We start from the raw sequence: 16,618 nt of genomic DNA on the forward strand, positions 1-16,618 counted from the left end.
GAGGGGCTCTCGCTGTCTTATTTTATCTCCACAGAGTTATAGCCGGGTCGGTTCAAACATAGGTTAAGGATTCTCTTAGCTTACTTTAGACACATGACCTGCATCCTACTCTGTCCTAGATGCTAATATATGCATATTAGGAAATATCAGGAAATCTGTCGGTGGTACCCCAAGGTAACCTCAGGCTGGAAATGCGTTTCCGTACACCTCAAGCCTGTACAGTTAGCATGATTGTTTATGCATGCTCTGATTCAATCTTGGAAGGGTTCAATAATGTTCCAACCGGAGAATTCCATTGTCTGTAGAAAAGCAATGGAATGAGAGATACCTCTCATGTGAAAGCGTGTGACTGAGAACGAGGCTGCTGCCAGACCCCTTAGTCAAAAAGCTCTCATCTGGCTCCCCATCACAGGAGCAGCCCGAAACAACGTTCTAAAGACGGTTGACATCTAGTGGAAGCCTTAGGAAGTGCAAAATAACCCATATCCCACTATGAATTCGATAGGGGCTGAGTTCAAAAACTACAAACCTCAGATTTCCCACTTCCTGTTAGGATTTTTTCTCAGGTTTTTGCCTGCCATATGAGTTCTATTATACTCACAGACATCATTTAAACAGTTTTAGAAACCGCAGAGTGTTTTCTATCCAATACTAATAATAATATGCATATATTCTCCTGCAGTATCCTTGCTAAACAACCCGGCGCTGAAATGTGTCTTGATAGTGTCTTCAGAGTAGTTGAGTAAGCACTCCATGATGGCCCTATAAGGGTATGTGGCACTGCTTTTGACTGATTAGACGTTCACCCAAAGTCACATCCACTTGGGAGAAGATGGTGGCCAAGGGGTAATTAATGAGACTTACTTTGGCATCGCCTGCAATATTAACACCATCTCTTTGGTCACTTTTAGACGTAAATGGACCAAGATGTTGTTGAGGTCCAGATAGTTGTCACCGTGGCCTGGTATGAAAAATTCTATAGGACCGTTGTCTGTAATGGCCGAGAGTGGGGCTATCTCCACATAACTGGACCTCTCTACTGAATGTTGGGTTAAGGGGGCCATGAAAAGATCGAGCTCTGTCTTTATAGCTTCAGAGGACATGTGGTGTAAAAGAGCCATGTTGCCTGTTCTTTTAGAAAATACTTATTCTTACGTATTCTTTTTGTCGTTTTTGGTCCAGACCTCATCACTTTACCACGTCTTTGACTTACTGAGTTTCTTTTAACGGTTAACCTCCGCTTTTTAGGGGCAGGCCTGCACCTTATACCCGGAGGTCTCTTTTTTGGTCTTCGAGACAACATCATAAGCCCCGAGCCTTCTTGATGCTCGGCATCTGGTGACGCCCTTCTGGTCATAGCATTTGCTACAACCTCACTTACAACATTTTAAGCCGCTGATTTTAAATGTGGGTTGGCCATGCTGAGGCTTCTCTTCATAAACGGTAAAACCATCCTAAAGAGGTTACGAAATATACCACCTATCCCCGAACCGTACATGGTCGGGGATCCATAATAGCCGGGTAACCCATTACCCACTTGAGCAACATAGTATGAGACACAGGGTAAGGTCGAGATGTTGGTTGTGGTCCATAACCCTTTTAATTTATTTGTATTATGTTTATAAAAAAATCTAAATATATAATACTAATAATATATTATATATAGAGAGGTTTTGGTGGGTCTAAAGTGGAGTTTTACAATCGTTTTACCATAAGTCAATTCAATGTTTTCGTTCTGATCTGTTTTAAGCTCAACCAGAATGTTTTCAATATATTTCTTGCTTACAGGTACATAGTGTGGCTTGTCGTAGTTAACAGTGACTATATCGCCATCCTTTCCATCTATATGAACTGTTGAACAGGAGGGGCACACAACTGTCTCCGACCCTTTGATAGGAAATGATGTCCGTATACACAAATATGTTGTAAAACCCTGCATGTACATCCGCAGGGAATGGGAATAATTTATCTTTCACATACGTCCATTTATTGGGACCCATCCCCAACATGTAGGCTAAATTACCGCTGGTCTTTATACCCCCATCAGCATCCCCTGAGATTTGTACACATTTATGTATAGGATTGTAGATCAGGAGTATTTCCATATTGTTCAGGGTTAGGAGTTCATTCAACTCTGAGATGATCCTCTCGACGGTTCTATAGAACCCTTTTTTAGGCTTAATAAGTTTTGCAGGTTCCGATATCCTTTTGCAATAAAAATCACGGTCCTTATCCTTGATATTATACCAACTATGGGGGTTTGTAATCTCGCTGAGACCTACTTCCCAGGCCTCTGATAACTCTATAGGCTTTGGAAAATTGGTTGTATAATTCAAACTCTGATTATTGCGATATATATGTGCAGACGCATTACTGGGGAGGGTCAGGTAGAGGCTGCTGTGTTCAATGATGCACTCCTGTGTACATGCGAATGATGCCTGGTTAAAGTTTTGACTTAAATCGGCATGAAATGGAATCTATGGAAAGACCTGAAAACGGCTGTGTAGCAGTGATCAGCAACTAACTTGATTTTTAAAAATGAATAATGTGCAAATATTGTACAATCCAGGTGTGCAAAGCTCTTAGAGACTTACCTAGAAAAACTGACACTTGTAATCACTGCCAAAGGTGAATCTAACATGTATTGACTATGTAAATTAGATATTTCTGTATTTTATTTTCAATACAATTGCAAATCATTCTAAAAACATGTTTTCACTTTGTCATTATGGTGTATTGTGTGTAGATGAGTGAGAAAAATAAATACATTGAACCCATTTTGAAATCAGGCTGTGACATAACAAAATGTGGAGTAAGTCAAGGGGTATGAATACTTTCTGAAGGCACTGTACATACACAAACACAGTTATTTGAGCAGATTCTTAGACTAACGAGAGGAAAGGGACACATGCAGTCTCTGCTGGCAGGAGTCAATCAAACAATCAAACAAAAGGGAAACTCATTATTTTTTGCCTGAAAAAGCACATTGTGTATCTGTGTGTGTGTACCTGTGTGTATTTCTGTTCCTGACTGTGTGTGTGTGTGTGTGTGTCTGTGTGTGTTTGTGTGTTTCAAAGCATCAGAGTGTCTTCTAGTTTGTCCTTGGCCCTGGTGAAAACCAGGAGCCCAATATGCCCCTGATGTGTCTTCTCTCAGTAAGAGCTCTGCTGATTGGCTCCTCAAGGTTCCGTCGATTCTTCAGCCTGGAGTGAATCTGTGGCTGGATGGTAACCCTGGGTTACTGAAGGGCTTGTTGCTCGTGGCGACGCAGCTGCGCTTCCCGTCTCCATCATCCCCCCATTGAGCTCCAGTCAGAATGGAACACACACACACACACACACACACACACACACACACACACACACACACACACACACACACACACACACACACACACACACACACACACACACACACACAGTGTTGTTACTTGTGTTCTGGTGTATGTAGTGAGTTGCTGCTAGGCTGATATCCTCTCTGTGCATGAGAGTAGAAATACACCACATTATGTGGTTTTGTCATAATGCTGTGGCATTTTACAGCAGAAAGTATGTGCTCCTCCTCTGCACACTCTCACACACACACACACACACACACACACACACACACACACACACACATGCACACACAGATGTAGGATCTGTATTTGACCAAGTTTGCTTTCACTTTACTATTTATATTTTTGCCAACTTTTACTTTTATTTCACTACATTCCTAAAGAAAATAATTTTACTCCACTTTTTACTCCCTGACACCCAAAAGTACTTAACAGGAAAATGGTCCAATTCAAACACACATCAAGATATCATCCCTGGTCATCCCTACTGCCTTTGATCTGGCAGACGCACTAAACACAAATGCTTAGTTTATAAATTATGTCTGAGTGTTGAAGTGTGCTCCTGGCTACCCGTCAGTAAAAATAACGAGAAAATTGTGCAGTCTGTTTTGCTTAATATAAGGAGTTTGAAATTATTTATACTTGTACTTTTGATACATTTCAGCAATTCCATTTAGTTTTGATACTTAAGTATATTTTAAACTAAATACTTTTAGACTTTTACTCGGGTAGTATTTTACTGGGTGACTTTCACTTTTACTTGAGTCATTTTCTATTAAGGAATCTTTACTTCTACTCAAGTACGACTATTGAGTACTTTTTCCACCACTGGCTTCAGGACATGAAGTTCATTTGTTTTGCAGATTTACTTTAGTGCCTTATTGCAAACAGGATGCATGTTTCTCATTTATTCTGTACAAGGTTCCTTCTTTTCACTCTGTAATTTAGGTTATTATTGTAGAGTAACTACAATGTTGTAGATCCATCCTCAGTTTTCTCTTATTTCAGCCATTAAACAATGTTACTGTTTTAAAGTTACCATTGACCTCATGGTGCAATCCCTGAGATGTTTATACTGTATTTTTGTAGTGACGGGGTTTATTGGTACACCATCCAGAGTATAATTAATAACGTCACAATGCTAAATTGGATATTCAATGACAGATTTTTTATTTTTACCTATCTACCAATAGGTGCCCTTCTTTGCAAAGCATTGGAAAACCTGACTTAACCCTTGACTTATTACACATTTTGGTGTGTTATAGCCTGAATTCAAAATGGATGAAATATATATATTTTCTTAAGCATCTACACACATACCCCACAAGACAAAGTGAAAACATGTTTTTTGAATTTTTAGCAAATTTATTGAAAATGAAATACAGAAATATCTAATTTACACACCGTAAGTATTCACACCCCTTTGCTATGACACTCCAAATTGAGCTCAGGTGCATCTAATTTCCTTTGATCATCCTTGAGATGTCACTAGAACTTGACTGGAGTCCAGCTGTGGCCATTTAAATGGTTTGGACATGATTTAGAAATAATCACACGTCTATATAAGGTCCCACACTTGACAGTGCATGTCAGAGCAGAAACTATTCCATGAAGTCCAAGGAACTGTCCGTAGATCTCCGAGATAGAATTGTGATGAGGCATATATCTGGGGAAGGGTATAAAACAATTTCTTAGATTGTTGAAAGTTTACAAGAGAACAGTGGTCTCCATCATTGGGAAATGAAAAAACATGGAACTACCCAGATTCTGCCTAGAGCTGGCCGTCCAATCAAACTCAGCAATCGGTCAAGAAGGACCTTGGTCAGGGACGTGACCAAGAACCCAATGACCGCTCTGACAGAACTACAGAGTTCCTTGACTGAGATGGGATAACCTGCCAGAAGGAAAACAGTCACTACAGCACTTTACCAATCTGGGCTATATGGGAGAGTGGCAAGATGGAACCTACACCTGAGAAGAAGGCACATGACAGCTCGCCTAGAGTTTATAAAAATGCACATGAAAGACTCAAAGCATAAGGCAAAAGATTTTGTGGTCTGATAAGACAGAAATGTAGCTCTTTGGCCTGAATGGAAAGCGCTCTATCTGGAGAAAACAATGCACAGTTCATCACCCATCTAACACCATCCCTATTGTGAAGCATGGTGGTGGCAGCATCAATCTATGGGAATGCTTTTCAGTGGCAAGGACAGGGAGACTGGTAAGGATAGAGGGAACAAGGAATGGAGCCAAATACAGGCAAATCATTGATGAGAACCTGGATCAGAGTGAAAACGACCTTAGACCAATGACCCCAAGGACACAGCCAAATCAGTGCTGGAATGGCTTCAGAACAAGAATGTGAAAGTCCTTGAATGGCCCAGCTAAAGCCCAGACTTGAATCCCATTGGAAATCTGTGTAAAGACTTGAAGATTGCTGTTTACCGCCACTCCCAATGTAACTTAACAAAGCTTGACAAAATCTGTAAGGAAGAATGGGAGAAAATCCCCAAACATACCCAAGGTGACTCAAAGCTGATACAGACATACCCAAGATGACTCAAAGCAGATACAGACATACCCAAGATGACTCAAAGCTGATACAGACATACCCAAGATGACTCAAAGCTGTCATCGCCACCAAATATGTTTTGACAAAGTATTGACTCAGGGGTGTGAATACTGATGCAAATGAGATATTTCTGAATTTATATTTCAATGAATTTGCAACAATTTCTAAAAACATTCTTTCACTTTGTAACTATGGGATATTGTGTGTAGATGGGTGAGAAACAAAAATATATTGAATCCATTTTGAAATCAGGCTGTAACAACAAAATGTGGAATTAGTCAAGGGGTATGAATACTTTCTGAAGGCACTGTATGTATGTGAGTGTATTTGTACGTGTGTGTGTACATGTACAGTATGTGTGTGTGTGTACATATGAATGAGAGCCTAGAGTAGAGATGTGTTGTTGTTTGTCTCTGTCCCATCACTCTAAACAAGCCTCTGTTATTTCTCCCTTAATGACAATAATTACACTCTTCCCTCTAATTCATGTCTGGCGATTGAGAGCACCAAGTACACAGCATCTATCAAGAGTGTGTGTCTGTGTGTCCTCAGAATCTCCCTAAATGAGGCATGACAATCAAGGCCTTAATTCTACTGATACTGCCCGTGTAAAAAAGCAAACAATATGGCAGCCATTTCTCAAAAAGAGTAGCTTCCGCTCCACCTCCTTTCCTCATCTCCTCCCCTTCATCTGTACTGAGGTGATAGAACGAGAGCGGTGAATGGACAATGTCTGTAGACATCCTTCACATTGTTTTCACCTATCCGGTGTTTTCATATCAGTCCAGGTGAAGGAGAGAATGATGTATTCTGTCTTTAGGTATTACATTTACCCATATTATCTCACACTATCTCTCTCTCTGTACATCTCCCTCGCTGTTGCTTTTTTACATTTTTATTTTATTTGATTTAATCAGGCAAGCCAGTTAAGAACAAGTTCGTGTTTACTGAATGTGTGTGTAGCCTTTAAGCTCTATAAGTACATTTTAATGAAATAAATAAAACTCAACAATCTCTACAGAGTAGAGAATCAAAACAATGAGACACTATTCCTGCCAATTGACTTTCTGTGTTCATGTTTAAATGGTTGCCATAAAGCATAATCACACTTCAGTCAATGAACACAATAAAATCAAGCTGGAAGCGTTCGCTGTCTCTGTATCCCTCTCTGTACCCCCCCCCCCCCCCCCTCTTCTCTCTCTGTCTCACGCTCTGTTGGAGAGTAATTATCTCTTCCACTGCACTCCTGCTTGTAAAACACCACGCTACAGATCGTCTAACACACAGTCCGTTAGGAATCCTCTCTACTGTGATGTACAGTAAATAATCCCTGGTTTAGTAAGGAGGGATGTCGACAGGAGGATTCTATGGGCCTTTGGGAAGAAGATATGAGGAGTAGGGAGAGAGAAGAGCAGGTGTGGTAGAATTACAGTTAAGAGTGAGGGAGGCAGAAGGAAATTAGTGAGGTCTGAGGAAATAGGGGCAGGTGTGGTAAGGCATAGGGTCAGAGCTAGGGAGCAGTAATGGTGGTAGATATGGTTAGATATCTAGGGAGAGAGAGGGGCATGTGGGTGGAGGCAGGGACTGGGGAAATACAGGACAGTGTAGAGAAGCAGTGGTGACTGGTCTCTGTGGCTGTGGAGACCACTGCGGTATGAGGCAGGTGAAGGCTTGCCTTGAATTGCTCTTTCTGGTTATTGAGGACAGGACAGCTTAGCCACCTGCCTCGTAGGCTTTGGCTTAAAAAAACAGAGATACACACTGCTGTGCACATCTCTTCTTTCTCCTCTCTCATCTTCTCTTGTCCTCTTTTGTCCTCTCTCGTCCTCTCTCGTAATCTTTCATCCTCTCTCATCCCCCATTCTCATCTCTTCTCCTCTATCTGCTCTTCTCCTCTCCTCTCCACTCTTATCCTCCACTCCTGTCCTCCTCTCCTTCTCTATTTAGTTCTGACATCACCTCACCGTGAAGCACATGAACTATACATGGAGTGGTATGATTATGAAAATGTAACTCTCATCTCTGTTTTTCTCTTTCCCACCTTTATTTCTCTCCCACTTCTTTCACCCCCATCCATCTCTCTCCCACATCTCTCTCCTACCTCTCTCCCACCTCTTTCTGTCACGACTTCCGCCGAGGTCGGTCCCTCTCGTTTGGGCGGCGTTCGGCGGTCGACGTCACCGGTCTTCTAGCCATCGCCGATCCACCTTTCATTTTCCATTTGTTTTGTCTTGTTTTCCCACACACCTGGTTTGCATTCCCTCATCACTCTGTTTCCCCCCATGTCTGTGTGTGTAATTGTATTATGTAAATGTATGTGTACTCCAGGCTGGTTTACGCCGGGTTATTGTAAACCGTGTGTGTTTAGTTTTCTGAGTGCCGTGTTTTGTTCACCTCAATAAAGGGCTCCGTTTGCTATCAATTTCTGCTCTCCTGCGCCTGACTTCCCTGCAGCCAGTTACGCACTCCTTTACACTTTTTGTCTCTCCAACCTCTTTCTCTCCATCTCTCTCTCCCACCTCTTTCTCTCTATCCCTCACTCTCTCTCTCCCACCTCTCTCTCTATCCCTCACTCTCTCCCTCCGATCTCTCGGAGAAGGATGTCTACAGAGAGTTGTCCATTCACCGCTCTCGTTCTATCACCTCAGTACAGATGAAGGGGAGGAGATGAGGAAAGGAGGTGGAGCGGAAGCTACTCTCTTTGAGAAATGGCTGCCATATTGTTTGCTTTTTTACACGGGCAGTATCAGTAGAATTAGGGCTCTCTCTAGCTCTCTCCATTTATATCCCACCGATCTCTGTTGCCTACGTCTTTCTCCCTCTCCAACCTCTTTCTCTCTATCCCTCACTCTCTCTCTCCAACCCATCTCTCTCCCCCACTCTCTCTCCCACCTCTCTCTATCACACCTCTCTCTCTCCATCTCTCTTCCAACCCTCTTTTTCCCTATTTCTCTCAAACACAGGGCACTATAGCGGTATAGTACACAACCTCAACACTAGAGACATGAGCATCAACACAACATCTGATGACACGGGCACAGAAAGTTATGACATCACCCACATATTAATTGGCATAGGGGGTTTCAGGGGAGAGAGAGAGACATATAGCTGAAAGAGTGAGAGCCCAATAGAGAGAGAGGGGAAGATGAAGAAAGATAGAGATCCAAGAAGAGAGGGGTAGATGTAAAAAGAAAGAGAGAGGTAGAAGAAGATAGAGAGAGATGAGGATAGATACAGAAAGAGAGAGGGGTAGATATAGAAAGAAAGAGACATATGTGGATAGATATAGAAAGAGAGCGAGAGAGGGTTAGATCTAGATAGAGAGAGGGGGATAGATATAGTAGAGAGAGAGAGGTAGATATAGAAAGAGAGAGAGAGGGGTAGATGTATATAGAGAGAGGGGTAGACAAAGAAAGAAAGAGGGAGAGAGAGAGGAATATATATATATATATATATACATAGAGAGAGCGAGGTAGGTATACTAAGAAACAGAGAGAGGGGGTTGATATAGAACGAAAGTAGATATAGAAAGAGAGGGCAGGGGTAGGTATAGAACGAGAGGGGGAGGGTAGATATAGAAAGAAAGAGAGGGTTAGATATAGATAGAGAGGGGGATATATATAGCATGACCTATCATAGGGTAGATATACAGTGCCTTGCGAAAGTATTCGGCCCCCTTGAACTTTGCGACCTTTTGCCACATTTCAAACATAAAGATATAAAACTGTATTTTTTTGTGAAGAATCAACAACAAGTGGGACACAATCATGAAGTGGAACGACATTTATTGGAAATTTCTAACTTTTTTAACAAATCAAAAACTGAAAAATTGGGCGTGCAAAATTATTCAGCCCCTTTACTTTCAGTGCAGCAAACTCTCTCCAGAAGTTCAGTGAGGATCTCTGAATGATCCAATGTTGACCTAAATGACTAATGATGATAAATACAATCCACCTGTGTGTAATCAAGTCTCCGTATAAATGCACCTGCACTGTGATAGTCTCAGAGGTCCGTTAAAAGCGCAGAGAGCATCATGAAGAACAAGGAACACACCAGGCAGGTCCGAGATAATGTTGTGAAGAAGTTTAAAGCCGGATTTGGATACAAAAAGATTTCCCAAGCTTTAAACATCCCAAAGAGCACTGTGCAAGCGATAATATTGAAATGGAAGGAGTATCAGACCACTGCAAATCTACCAAGACCTGGCCATCCCTCTAAACTTTCAGCTCATACAAGGAGAAGACTGATCAGAGATGCAGCCAAGAGGCCCATGATCAATCTGGAAGAACTGCAGAGATCTACAGCTGAGGTGGGAGACTCTGTCCATAGGACAACATTCAGTCGTATATTGCACAAATCTGGCCTTTATGGGAGAGTGGCAAGAAGAAAGCCATTTCTTAAAGATATCCATAAAAAGTGTCGTTTAAAGTTTGCCACAAGCCACCTGGGAGACACACCAAACATGTGGAAGAAGGTGCTCTGGTCAGATGAAACCAAAATTGAACTTTTTGGCAACAATGCAAAACGTTATGTTTGGCGTAAAAGCAACACAGCTGAACACACCATCCCCATTGTCAAACATGGTGGTGGCAGCATCATGGTTTGGGCCTGCTTTTCTTCAGCAGGGACAGGGAAGATGGTTAAAATTGATGGGAAGATGGATGGAGCCAAATACAGGACCATTCTGGAAGAAAACCTGATGGAGTCTGCAAAAGACCTGAGACTGGGACGGAGATTTGTCTTCCAACAAGACAATGATCCAAAACATAAAGCAAAATCTACAATGGAATGGTTCAAAAATAAACATATCCAGGTGTTAGAATGGCCAAGTCAAAGTCCAGACCTGAAACCAATCGAGAATCTGTGGAAAGAACTGAAAACTGCTGTTCACAAATGCTCTCCATCCAACCTCACTGAGCTCGAGCTGTTTTGCAAGGAGGAATGGGAAAACATTTCAGTCTCTCGATGTGCAAAACTCATAGAGATATACCCCAAGCGACTTACAGCTGTAATGGAAAAAGGTGGCGCTACAAAGTATTAGCTTAAGGTGGCTGAATAATTTTGCACGCCCAATTTTTCAGTTTTTGATTTGTTAAAAAAGTTTGAAATATCCAATAAATGTCGTTCCACTTCATGATTGTGTCCCACTTGTTGTTGATTGTTCACAAAAAATACAGTTTTATATCTTTATGTTTGAAGCCTGAAATGTGGCAAAAGGTTGCAAAGTTCAAGGGGGCCGAATACTTTCGCAATGCACTGTATGAAGAGAGAGGGGGTAGAAATAGAAAGATAGAGGAGGTTTAGATATAGAAGGAGAGAGAGGGGTAGATATAGAAAGAGAGAGGGGTAGATATAGAAAGAGAGAGGGGTAGATATAGAAAGAGAGAGGGGTAGACATGGAAAGAGAGAGAGAGGGGTAGACATGGAAAGAGAGAGAGAGGTAGATCTACAGTAGAAATTTAGAGGGCGGATAGATATAGAAAGAGAGAGAGGGGGTTCGATATAGAAAGGTAGAGGGGGATAGATATAGAAAGAAAGAGAAGTGTAGATATAGAAAGGTAGAGGGGGATAGATATAGAAAAAAAGATAAGTGTAGATATAGAAAGAGAGAGGGGGGTAGATATAGAAAGAAAGAGAGAGGGGTAGATAGATATAGAAAGGAGAGAGAGGTAGATCTACAATATAAATATATTGTAAGATGTCTAGGTGTAGCAGGTAAGGTGGAGTCAGGCGCAGGACGCAGAGATGAGTAATTCACGTAACAACAAATATTCCAAGAAGAAAAATAATCAAGCTCACAAATACAGACCAACTTACAATGAACAAACACGCACAAAACCATGGAGGAGCCAGAGGTTAAAAAATGAGGAACAAATAATTATGGGAATGGAACCCAGGTGTGTACAATAAAGACAAAACAAATGGAAAATGAAAAGTAGATCGGTGGCGGCTAGAAAACCGGTGACGTCGAACGCCAAACGCCAAACACCGCACAAACAAGGAGAGGGACCAAATTCGGCAGAAGTCGTGACAAGGGGGCGGAGCATTGGTGGCGTACCCGAGCGCTGAGACAGCACAGCTCCTATCCCAGCCTCGGCGCGTTCACCTCCACTATGAATGCCAAGGAGGGATCCGGATGAGCCAGCATGGGAGCCGAGGTAAACAGAGCCCTCAGGTGATCAAAAGCCTTGTCCGCCTCAGCTGACAACTGCAGTCGCACCGGTCCCCCCTTCAGCAGTGAAGTAATGGGAGCCACTACCTGACCAAAGCCCCGGATAAACCTCCGGTAGTAGTTGGCAAACCCTAAGAACCACTGCACCTCCTTTACCGTGGTTGAAGTCGGCCAATTACGCACGGATGAAATGCGGTCACTTTCCACTACCACTCCTGGAAATGTGGTACCCTAGGAAGGAGACGGACTGTTGGAAGAACAGACATTTCTCAGCCTTGACATACATGTCATTCTCCAACAGTCAACCAAGCACCTTGCGTACCAGGGACACATGCTCTGCGCGTGTAGCGGAGTATATCAGAATGTCGTCGATATACACCACTACACCCTGCACGTGCAGGTCTTGGAAAATCTTGTCTACAAATGCCTGGAAGACTGATTGAGCATTCATCAACCCGTACGGCATGACAAGTTACTCATAGTGCCCAGAGGTTTTACTAAATGCCGTCTTCCACTCTTCCCCCTCCCTGGTACGCATCAGATTGTAAGCCCTCCTGAGATCCAATTTTGTGAAGAAGCACGCCCTGTGCATTGACTCGATCGCACTGGCCATGAGAGGCAGCGGGTAGCTGTACCTCACAGTGATCTGATTGATACCTCGATAGTCAATACATGGGCGCAGACCTCCATCCTTCTTCACAAAATAATCTTGAGGAGGCAGGTGAAGTGGAGGACTGAATGTATCCCTGCCCCAGAGATTTGGAGACATATGTTGCCATAGCTGCCGTCTCTTCCTGTTACAGAGGATACAAGTGACTCCTGGGAAGTGCTGCGTCTACCAGGTTGATTTATCGCACAATCCCCCGTCGATGGGGTGGTAGTTCAGCCAAATCGGCATATTCTTAGGGGATGTGCATGCTGGAGACCTGGTCTGGACTCTCCACCGTAGTCGTACCGATGGAAACACCTACACACCCCCCCAAGCACTTTTGTGACCATCCCTTGAGAGCCCTCTGTTGCCAAGAAATTGTGGGTCATGATAGGCCAACCAGGTTAGGCCCAGCACCATGGTAAATGCAGGAGAATCAATACAGAAGAGACTGACTCTCTCCTCATGGCCTCCCTAATCAGCCCTGACTCTAATGGTCGACTATCTAAGGCAGTGAAGGGCATATCAACAGGAAGAGCATATCAACAGGAACATTGGGGATCCCTAAACTATGGGCAAATGAACGGTCAATAAAGTTCCCAGCTGCGCCTGAATCTGCCAGCGCCTTATGCTGTGAATGCAGGGAAACTCTGGAAATTCTATAAAAATGTGAGCAACAGGGGGCTCTGAGTGAGTCTGGTGCCTACTCACCTGGGGTGACATGACAGTGCCTGCTGCCTCGACTCCCTGAGGAACCCCCCCAGCACCGACCAGTAGTGTGCCATCTGCTGACACAAATGGTGCAGGGAATGGCCCCCCTCCGGTCACCCTAAGAGCAGCACCTCCTAGCTCCATGGGTGTCAGAGCGGAGGTGCTGGGGGATGGAGCTGACAGACCCCAATCTGGACATTCGCGGGTGGCCAGCAGGTTATCCAACCGGATGCACAGGTCTACCAGTTGGTCGAATGTAAGGGTGGTGTCCCTGCAGGCCAGCTCCTGACAGACGTCCTCGCGCAGACTGCACCAGTAGTGGTCGATCAGGGCCCTGTCATTCCATCCCGCTCTGGCGGCCAGGGTTCGGAAGTCCAAAGCAAAGTCCTGTGCGCTCCTCATCCCCTACCTTAGGTGAAACAAGCATTCCCCTGCTTGTTGCGTGTTTCTGTAAGGTGTAGCAGGTAAGACAGAGTCAGGGATGAGTAATTCATGGGACTTTACTCAAAAGAACAAATATTCCAAGAAGGAAAACAATCAAGCTCACAAATACAGACCAACTTATAACGAACAAACATGCACAAAACCATGGGGGAACCAGAGGTTTAAATAAGGAACACTTTGATATTTATCTCCGATAATGTACATACTATTCTCCGTCTTACATTTTATCATTTAGTTACATATTAGGGTACCTGAGGATTGATTAGAAATGTTGTTTGACTTGTTTGGATGAAGTTTATTGGTAACTTTTAGGATCCCTTTATATGCATTTGAACGAGGGGAACAGGTGGATTACTGAATCAAACGCGCCAACTAACCTGACTTTTTGGGGATATAAAGAAGGACTTTATCAAACAAAATGACCATTTGTTATTATTTTATCGCTATTTCTGATTTTCTGCTGGGTTGGAAACTGTTCTTAATGCTTTTGTGTGTGGGGCACTGTCCTCAGATAATCACATGGTATGCTTTCGCAGTAAGGCCTTTTTGAAATCTGACAAAGTGGCTGGATAAACAGTAAGTTAAGCTTTTAAACGATGTAAGACACTTGTATTTTCATGAATGTTTAATATTACAATTTTTGTATTTTGAATTTGGAGCTCTGCAAATACACCGGAAGTTGTCGAAGTGTGCCGCTAGCGGTACTTCTAGCCAAAGAGGATATAGAAATAAAGATAGATGGGTAAATATAGATAGAGAGAGAGGGAGATAGATATAGGAAGAGAGAGTCAGGGGGATAGATAAAAGATAGAGAAGTAGATATAGATAGAAAATGAGAGGGGTGGATATAAAAAGAGAGAGAGGGGTATATATAGATAAAAACAGAACCGATGTTAATGTTTTCTTTTTCCTGCAGTTTTTTGCTCTAGTACACTCTTTTGCAACATTGCAACAATTAATTCAGAAAAGGGAAAAACTACATTTGTACAAATTGGAGATGCCACAATCTCTACCCGGCAGAGCCAGAAGAGGATTGGCCACCCCACATAGCCTGGTACCTCTCTAGGTTTCTTCCTAGGTTTTGGCCTTTCTAGGGAGTTTTTCCTAGCCACCGTGCTTCTACACCTGCATTGCTTGCTGTTTGGGGTTTTAGGCTGGGTTTCTGTACAGCACTTCGAGATATCAGCTGATGTACGAAGGGCTATATAAATAAATTTGATTTGATTTGATATATATAGATAGAAAGAGAGAGGGGTAGATATAGAAAGAGCGAGAGGGTTAGACGTAGAAAGATAGAGGAGGGTAGATATAGATGGAGAGAGATGGGGAGAGATATAGAAAGATAGAAGGGGATAGATATAGAAATATATAGAGAGGTAAATATAGATAGAGAGAGAAGAGTAGATATAGAATGATAGGGGGTAGATATAGAAAGAAAGAGAGTGGGATAGATATAGAAAGAGTGAGAGGGGTAGATAGAAAGAGAGAGGTTGATTTACAGTACAAATATAGAGGGGGGTTCGATATAGAACGGTAGAGGAGGGTTCGATATAAAAAGAAAGAGAGAAGGATAGCTATAGAAAGAGAGAGAGGGGTATATATAGACAACAGGACAACGACCCTAGCACACAGCCAAGAGAATGCAGGAGTGTCTTCGGGACAAGACTCTGAATGTCCTTGTGTGGCCCAGCCAGAGCCCGGACTTGAACCATATCGAACATCTCTGGAGAGACCTGAAAATAGTTGTGCAGCGACATCCAACCTGACAGAGATTGAGAGGATCTGCAGAGAGGAATGGGAGAAAGTCCCCAAATACAGGTGTGCCAAGCTTGTAGAGTCATACCCAAGAAGACTTGAAACTGGTATCGCTCTCAAAGGTGCTTCAACAAAGTATTGAGTAAAAGGTCTGAATACTTGCAGTACCAGTCCAAAGTTTGTACACACCTACTAATTCCAGGGTTTTTCATTATTTTTACTATTTTCTACATTGTAGAATAATAGTGAAGACGTCAAAACTATGAAATAACACTTATGGACTCATGAAGTAAACAAAAAAGGTTAAACAAATCAAAATATATTTTATATTCTTCAAAGTAGCCAGCCTTTGTCTTGATGACAGCTTTGCACACTCTAGGCATTCTCACAACCAGTTTCATGAGGTAGTCACCTGGAATGCATTTCAGCTAACAGATGTGCTGTCACGTTCTGACCTTAGTTCCTTTGTTATGTCTTTGTTTTAAGTTGGTCAGGGCTTGAGTTGGGGTGGGTAGTCTATGTTCTTTTTTCTATGTGTTTGGCCTAGTATGGTTCTCAATCAGAGGCAGGTGTCGTTCGTTGTCTCTGATTGAGAATCATACTTAGGTAGCCTTTTCCCACCTGTGTTTTGTGGGTGATTGTTTTCTGTTTTGTGTCTTCACCAGACAGGACTGTTTCGTTGTCGTTTTGTTCTTTCACTTTGTTGTTTTGTTATTCAGTGTTCAGTTGATTTATTCAATATTAACATGGACACATACCACGCAGCGCATTGGTCCGATCTTGACTACTCCTTGTCAGAAGGCGAGGAGAATCGTTACATGTGCCTTGTTAAAAGTTAATTTGTGGAATTTCTTTCCTTAACTTCTCCAGGGTACGTGGGACGCTTAGCGTCCCATCTGGCCAACATCCAGTGAGATTGCAGAGCGCCAAATTCAAATACAGAAATGCTCATTGTAAAATATGTTTTTTTTTCTGAAT

General features: G+C 42.6%; 1 pseudogene; it reads left to right on the forward strand.

The window, feature by feature from the left end:
* Window positions 1–917: 917 nt before the first annotated feature.
* Window positions 918–5,608, forward strand: LOC139386768 (uncharacterized; annotated as a pseudogene).
* Window positions 5,609–16,618: the final 11,010 nt, after the last annotated feature.

Source organism: Oncorhynchus clarkii, chromosome 28 (genome assembly GCF_045791955.1).
Source record: "Oncorhynchus clarkii lewisi isolate Uvic-CL-2024 chromosome 28, UVic_Ocla_1.0, whole genome shotgun sequence".
In the NCBI taxonomy this organism is placed as follows: Eukaryota; Metazoa; Chordata; class Actinopteri; order Salmoniformes; family Salmonidae; genus Oncorhynchus; species Oncorhynchus clarkii.